This window comes from Hoplias malabaricus, chromosome 4 (assembly GCF_029633855.1).
Source record: "Hoplias malabaricus isolate fHopMal1 chromosome 4, fHopMal1.hap1, whole genome shotgun sequence".
NCBI classification, from domain to species: Eukaryota; Metazoa; Chordata; class Actinopteri; order Characiformes; family Erythrinidae; genus Hoplias; species Hoplias malabaricus.
The window spans coordinates 14653880-14661273 of NC_089803.1; the positions used below are offsets into that span (position 1 = coordinate 14653880).

Genomic DNA, 7394 nt, shown 5'->3' on the forward strand with positions numbered 1-7394 from the left:
TCATATAGGCACAAATTCTGAACAATAAGTCATTCCATGTACTGCACACATTTAATAACATATTCATATGTGAACATTAAATTATATGTCATTTGAATATACATCACTCCTTAATGAAGCTAATTGCTTTTGTTGTTCACCTTGTTGTCGATTGAGAGTTTCAAGGGACTTAATGAATACAAAAGTTGTTGGTGTTGTCCTTGGTTACTAACTGCAGTATGAATCTTGTTGGTATCTGCCATCTGCATATTTTAGAATTACTGTAACGAAACAGGAACATGGCAGACGCTTGCAGATGAAACAAGACTTTAATGACAAGAGGAGAAATCCCGAACTTTATACAAACTAGTTAGAGTCCAAAACACGGGGAAATGTAGGTTAGGAGCAAACAGACTTAGTAGGACAATCCAGAAGACAACGTCAAGCACGGAATAAGTTCAAACTCTATATGCACTAACACGACCGGAGGCAATTCTTTGCAAAGAGTGGATAAAACACTGTCCTACATATACACACGGACAGAGGGAAACAGGTGAAACAGATCAGAACTCTGGGGATGAGGAGCGGGCACACTGCTCCTGACTGGCTGACCATTGGTATGTGACAGGAACCTGAGAGAGTGTTGAATCATAGGAGATGAAGTCCACACTGTTTTGAGGGTTCATAGAAGGATGGGGAGACTTGATAGGTGTGACACCCAACATATTTAAAAACTTAGTTAGATCTCATTGAGGGTCATGTACATCCAATCTGGTTCAACCAAATCTAACTCCACCCTCAGAAACTCATTGTTGCTGTGTGAGATTGTGAGTGATAGGGTCATATCACAAACACTCTCACTTGGACTCTGGGAAGGGAGCCAGAGAATCTAGTGGAATCCCACCGTGGCAGGAAACTGGAGTACCCGAATAAAATCCACGCAGACACAAAGAGAACACACCAAACTCCTCACAGAAAACTAATGCATGAGAGAACAATATGATCCAGAAATTATTGATGGAGAATTAGTTCAACACAAAAACTGGACAAACAACTTTCTGTCTCATTGTCTGACAGAATTCAGACGGAAAGCTTTCCCTGAAGTTACTAAGTCTTCTGTTAAATAGCTAAATTTTGAGGAGGAGGAGGATGTTGTGGACGATGGACAACAGATTCAGGGTCACTGTAGTGATTAAAGGAAGTTAAATTAATCAGGTGGAATGGGAAACATTGGGTTCAGCTCTGAACTCGGGAAAGACCAACGCAACGTATGTGAAGAGGTCTGTTATGTTAAACAGGATGGTTTATTCAGCAGGAGCTGTGCCTCTTGGCAAGGTAATGGCTAATGTTTTACAGAACCTACTGATGAACAATGCAGAGGTTCTGGATGAACATTAGTAACAAATCTGAACCAGTGCAGTTTGAGAAACTGGTGATGTCTTGGGAGCAGATGTGCTAAAGTCATTCAAAGAAAGGACCTGTAGACACAAACATGTAAACTGCAACTTCTGTTTATTTACAGTGATTAATGTTCTTTTTTTCTGTTAGATTTTTATATTGTCATAGAGAATATATTAAAATATGAAATATGTTTCACCTACATCCCTTCACTTCACGTTAGGATCATTTAAAATTGGGAGGAACAGTGACTTTGAACTTTAGGACCAAATAAACTATCTCATTTTGACCTCTGTCGTCTTAACCCTCTATCAACACCATCACAATCACCAAGCAACAACCAGGCAAAGACATACCTGCGGCAAACCACATCAAATTACTGGTCAAATGTCCTAGCAACCAGCTGGGCAACTCACACAATCACTTAGGATATAATTATGAGTTCTCCCTTTTTGCTGCAGTAACAGGTTTTACTTCTTAAATTAAAGCTTTATGCTATTGGAACATTGTGTGGGGATTTGATTGTACCCAGCCATGAGAACATTAGTGACGTAAGACATTGAGGTTAGGTTTTTAGTTCAAGAACAAACGTCCACTGCACAGTTGCTCAAGAGCATATCATTTCATATCTGTGACATAGGGTTTAGAGCTATAAATTAACTCATCCTGACTTTAGAGCCACTCCTGTGACATTCTGTTCATTGCTTTATGGTTTCAGACAGCTGTAAAACGTTACAGACTAATGATTAACTTAAACACCTCTGAATTAAAATAGTGCATTGTTTCAGAGTTTGTGTGTCTTCAGATAACACACTGTGTGTCAAAATCACACATATACCATATACACTGTGGGCAAAGAAGCCTTTGTGCTCTGAGTGTTGTATAATATTGTAAATATTATTTTTGGATTATAATTTTGAATATTTGGTGGATGGAAGTGTTTGCGTGAATAAAAAGGAATTTGATCTCAGTAACAAATAATAGAAATGTTTTTAAATATTTTTCCCCTCTAAAAGACTTTTGAATTAATTTATTGATATGCTCTTCGAATTTTAACACAATTTATCTTTCTTTCTACAAATTTGTAAAAGGCCTTTTTCAAGTCTTTTGAATTGTGATTGTGATGAGCATATAGTCCAGCACTAGGCTTAATCGTTGTGTAGGAAACCAGCCCTTTCTATTATTGAGAACATAAATTATATATTTCAATATTTTATTTTATTGTGATACTGATTTAAAGTTGTATTATTAATTGCATTAATTTTTATGTAAGGTTTTATTTATTATTTACTCCTAATGAGTCATACATGTGTGACATAAACAGGCTTTTTGTTGTTACAGCTGTTTTAATGTTGTTTTTTTGCTTTGTTTCACTGATATTATAAATGAAACAAAATGTGTTTTTATGATAATAAAATACATAATGTTTATCTTAAAGAAACAATATTATAAAAAGATATTAAAAAATAAAGAGAGCAAAAGGGGCAGAGCCTCGTCACACACAATTCACACCCTCTTCTGCAAAGATTCTTCAGTGCCTCAAGGTCAAATATGTCCTGGCTGTATGTTGATTCCTTCCTCACACTACGGGGTAGAAAATGGTGCTCTGTGCCACTGAACACCTTCTGAAAGTGTTTTTGGGATTGACCATCATCTGCCTGGTAATGTTAAACCACATCCAGCTGGACCTCCCTTCCAAGGAGACCTGTGCCTGTGTCCAGTGTTTAATGGATGGGGATGTAGACCCCTGGTTCAGAGAGCGCTACAAGAGTCCAGTACCTGTATTTCTGTCCAGAGGGAACAGTGAGATCAGTCCTAACACCTGGGAGTGGTGGCAGGTAGGAGTTTATCACATCACAAATATCTCAGTTCTTTTTTTTTTTTTTTTTGATGGAAATGTGGGTACAATCAAATATAACAACCATTTTGGATCCGATGAGCTGCATGGTGTTTCATATTAGGTCTTAGTTAAGCAGTGTAGAGATCTCCTCAAACTTAGACTTTCTGTTTATTACAGAGTTAACAGAAATCAGCAGTGTAGCTGTTCACATCAGAACAGTACCGGAACTTCAGTTATATGACAACAGGAGATATTAGATGTGCCCTGCTTTCACAGTTTATAATCCAGGTTAAATACCTTTCTATTTTCTTGCATCTAATCTGAGCATCAGAAAATGCACTCTTTCTATTGTATGATTTTAATTATTTAAATAGCCTTTTATGAGTTAATTAAATGTTCATAATTACTTTGTTTACATTTTTGACTGAAATTCTATAATTTACATACATTTATACATTCTAATGTCTGTTTCCTAAAATAAAATTACATTCCTACAATAAAAGTAATTATACTGGGGAGTGTGATATTAATAACATAAGACAAATATGCTGCGTTTTGGTGGTGTATGAGTTGTACACTTTTACTAGCAGTAGCTTGGTAGAAGCTAATTTCTTGTTTTATTCATTCATTTATTGATTTTCTGTAAGCGCTTATCCAATTCAGGGTCAAGTTTGTCCGGAGCCTACCCGGAATCACTGAGTGCAAGGCGGGAACATGCCATGGAGGGGGCTATAATATCATATATATTATGATGTTGCTCTGTGAAGGACTGGCTCCCCCTCCAGGGTGTATTCCCGCCTTGCGCCCAATGATTCCAGGTAGGCTCTGGACCCACTGCGACCCTGAACTGGATAAGCGCTTACAGATGAATGAATATATTTTGATTTGACTACAAACAATAACCAATTTACAAGGGTTTAAAATTTTCTACTGAACTTATTTTCCAATTCTATTTTCATATTGCAAAGAAAGAGATTCATTCCTTGTTCAGCTGTGGAACAATGAGGCTTATGAAGTCCAGCTTATTAGTGTCCAATTGTTATTTATTTTTTTACTCGTGCAGAGGCTTCAAGGTCGACCCAGTAAAGAGAACATCAGTGCTATAGTGGAGACCCTGTTCTCTCTGTTTCCTGATGGAAAACTCTACTCAGACGCTGGTCCCCGACGCTGCAGAACCTGCGCTGTGGTGGGAAACTCTGGGAACCTACAAGGATCTCAATACGGACCTTTAATAGACAGCCATGACTTTGTTATAAGGTACTGACAGAGCTCCTTTATGTGAATGTGAACAGAGAAACACAAAATATGGAAGACCTTTAAAATGTCCCACAGGATGAACAGTGCTCCTACTGCTGGTTTCGAGCAGGACGTTGGATCAAAGACCACTCACCGAGCCATCTACCCCGTGAGTGCTGTGGACCTGTGGTCCCGTTTAAGGTTAAAGACCTGCAGTGGGTTGTCAGCCTCTTTGCCACCAAAGGTATCCCCTGGTAAGAAAACACTCATAAACGTGATGTTCTTTACAATCCCCTGGTTCTGCAGTCTCGTTCACTCCTGCCCTAGCCTCTGTGATCCCACCCACTGCTCCTGTGTCCCTGCCTTTTTATTTACTGCTTCTGTCTCCATCCAGCCTCAGTGCTTTGTTTGGACAAGCTACTTTTGTCCCATCCCTGGACTCACTTCTAGCCAGTCTTGAGGTGGCTCTATTTCATAGATCAGGAGCTGTGTTCTCAGGCATCTGTGATGAACTGCCCCTGACTTACACTGTTTCTCTGTCCACATGCCTTTGTTCACTTTTCCACATCTGGCTTTCCAAGACTTTTGCTTTGACGACACATTTCAAAAATGTCGGGACAGTGTGCAATGACTAAATAAAAACCAATGCAATGATGTGCAAATTATTTAAACCCTATATTTCATCTAAAATACTATTACTACCACATAATTACTGTTTAAATTTGCAGTTGAAATAGGTTCAGAAATGTCTAGAAGAGAGAACCACTTCATAAGCACAGATAAGGGCAACACTCCACAAACACTCAGACTCAAATCCTGGCTTAAATACTGACTAATTTACCCTTAAATGAGAAACAGAAGAATCTAGAATTCAGGTGATTGTGAAGAATGAAAAGTGACCCGATTGGTTGAATCTTGCACATGGTCTCCCAGGGGATCTTGGGGAATGCATTCCTCTGCTGAAGTAACTGAGTCCAAGGAAACAGAATGTGACAAAAATGGGAAAATATTTAAAAAATAAAAAAACAAAACAATATAATTTTCCAGTTTAAACATTTGAAATATTGTATTCCCATTAAAGGTTTAAATGATAAGCACATCATTGCTATGTTTTTATTAGCATCCCAACTTTTGGGGAAATCGTGTAGCGTATGTTTTATAGCTTGGTTTTATTTATTTATTTATTTATTGGTCTTGATTTTGTTTAATTTTCTTGTGTAAAGTCAATTCAATTCATACCTGAACTCAACTTTCTTGTCTGTCTAGTTACAGATTAGTCATTCTCCCTGAATAGTTCAAGACATTTGCTTAGTGTTGTATGTTTTGTATATTGTTGGAGTTTATTTTGACTTCTTTTTTATTGTTATTCTTTAGGGCAAATCAGAAACTGAAACCCAAAATACAAGCAAACAAGGATAAGGTAATCCTCAAACTAGCCCCAGCTCTAAACTCAAATTTAGCTTACATTTCACATATGACCAATCTCCCCAACCAACAGCCTGATCTTATTACAGAAGTGATTTACGGAGTGTTAACACACTCTGAGTGAGGAATCAAACCTGTTTCTTTGGTGTTATCAGCTACGATATACAATCTGTAATTAGATATATCTGTTTCACCAGTGGTGAACCTCTGTCCTTGCTAAGCACTGATTTATCTGCACTATGTAGCTTTTGGTGGAGGGCAAGAACACACTCCCCTCACACCCTCCCTCTTGATTTCAGGACAGTGCTGTAAAAGTCACTAACACTCTGCAACTGTAGGAGGAGCCCAGTAGCAACAATCCTAAATCTTACCTAGTGTTCCTTTAAATCCCCACCTCAAATGATGATAATTGTGACATTAAAGCTGCTCCCTCTGTGTCGTTGAAGGTGATGATCTTGAATCCTGAGTTCATCAGATACGTCCACGAGAGCTGGCTGAAGAAACAAGGCCTGTATCCCTCCACTGGCTTCATCATACTGGTGTTCTCCCTGCACATCTGTGACCAGGTCCATGTCCACCACTTCCCCACCCAGCTACTGAATTAATAATCTTTAATAATTAATTAATAATTCATAGCATTAAGATCATTTTAACTGAGAGAACGAGAGAGTGTTTAAAGGCAATGTTCACAAAGACAGTACCAGTCAAATGTTTGGACACGCCCATTCAGGGTGTGGTTTGGGGCCATTTTCCACATGTTGTGAATGTAAAGTACAAGTCAAAAATGTGGACATCTTTTCATTCAGTGTCTTTTCTTAGTTTCTTTAAAAAAATATTTTCATTTTTATCAATGTTTACTACATGGTAAAATAATGTGGAAGACATTAAAACTATGAAGGTACACATGGAATTATGTAGTAAACAAAAAAGTGTTAAACAAACCAGAATATGTTTGGTATGACTTGATTCCTTTGGCAGGAGATTATACTGGGGATATTCTCTTATTTTGTGTGTGTGTGTCTATCTCTCTCAGGTGAGTGTATTTGGTTTCGGTGCTAAGGAAGATGGGACGTGGCATCATTACTATGACAAGAAATATCACCTGCATTTTAACAGAGGTAACCACAAAGGAAGCAACGAGTACAACACCACTCTGGAACTCCATCAGAGAAACAAGATCCAGATGTACAAAGGATGGTGATGACGTCTAATTGTGCAGTCATTCATTCATTCATTCATTTAACCATCCACCCATTCATTTCTTTCATTCATTTTTTGTATCACACAATTTCACACGCTAACACTTGTAGACAGATAGACATGTGAACATTTCACACAGCGAATCCTCCCACCAGAGTGTGTGTTTAGACTGTGGGAGGAAACCGGAGCAACTGGAGGAAACCCACACAGATACAGGGAGAACACACCACACTCCTCACAGTCAGTGACCAGAGGCAGTGCTAGAATTCAGGACCCCGGAACCCTGGAAATGTGTGGCAGTGGTGTTACACTTTTA

The 7394-nt window shown here is 38.4% G+C and overlaps 1 pseudogene; it reads left to right on the top strand.

The window, feature by feature from the left end:
- Nucleotides 1–2975: 2975 nt before the first annotated feature.
- On the top strand, nucleotides 2976–7079 carry LOC136694922 (CMP-N-acetylneuraminate-beta-galactosamide-alpha-2,3-sialyltransferase 1-like; annotated as a pseudogene).
- The last annotated feature ends 315 nt before the right edge of the window (nucleotides 7080–7394 follow it).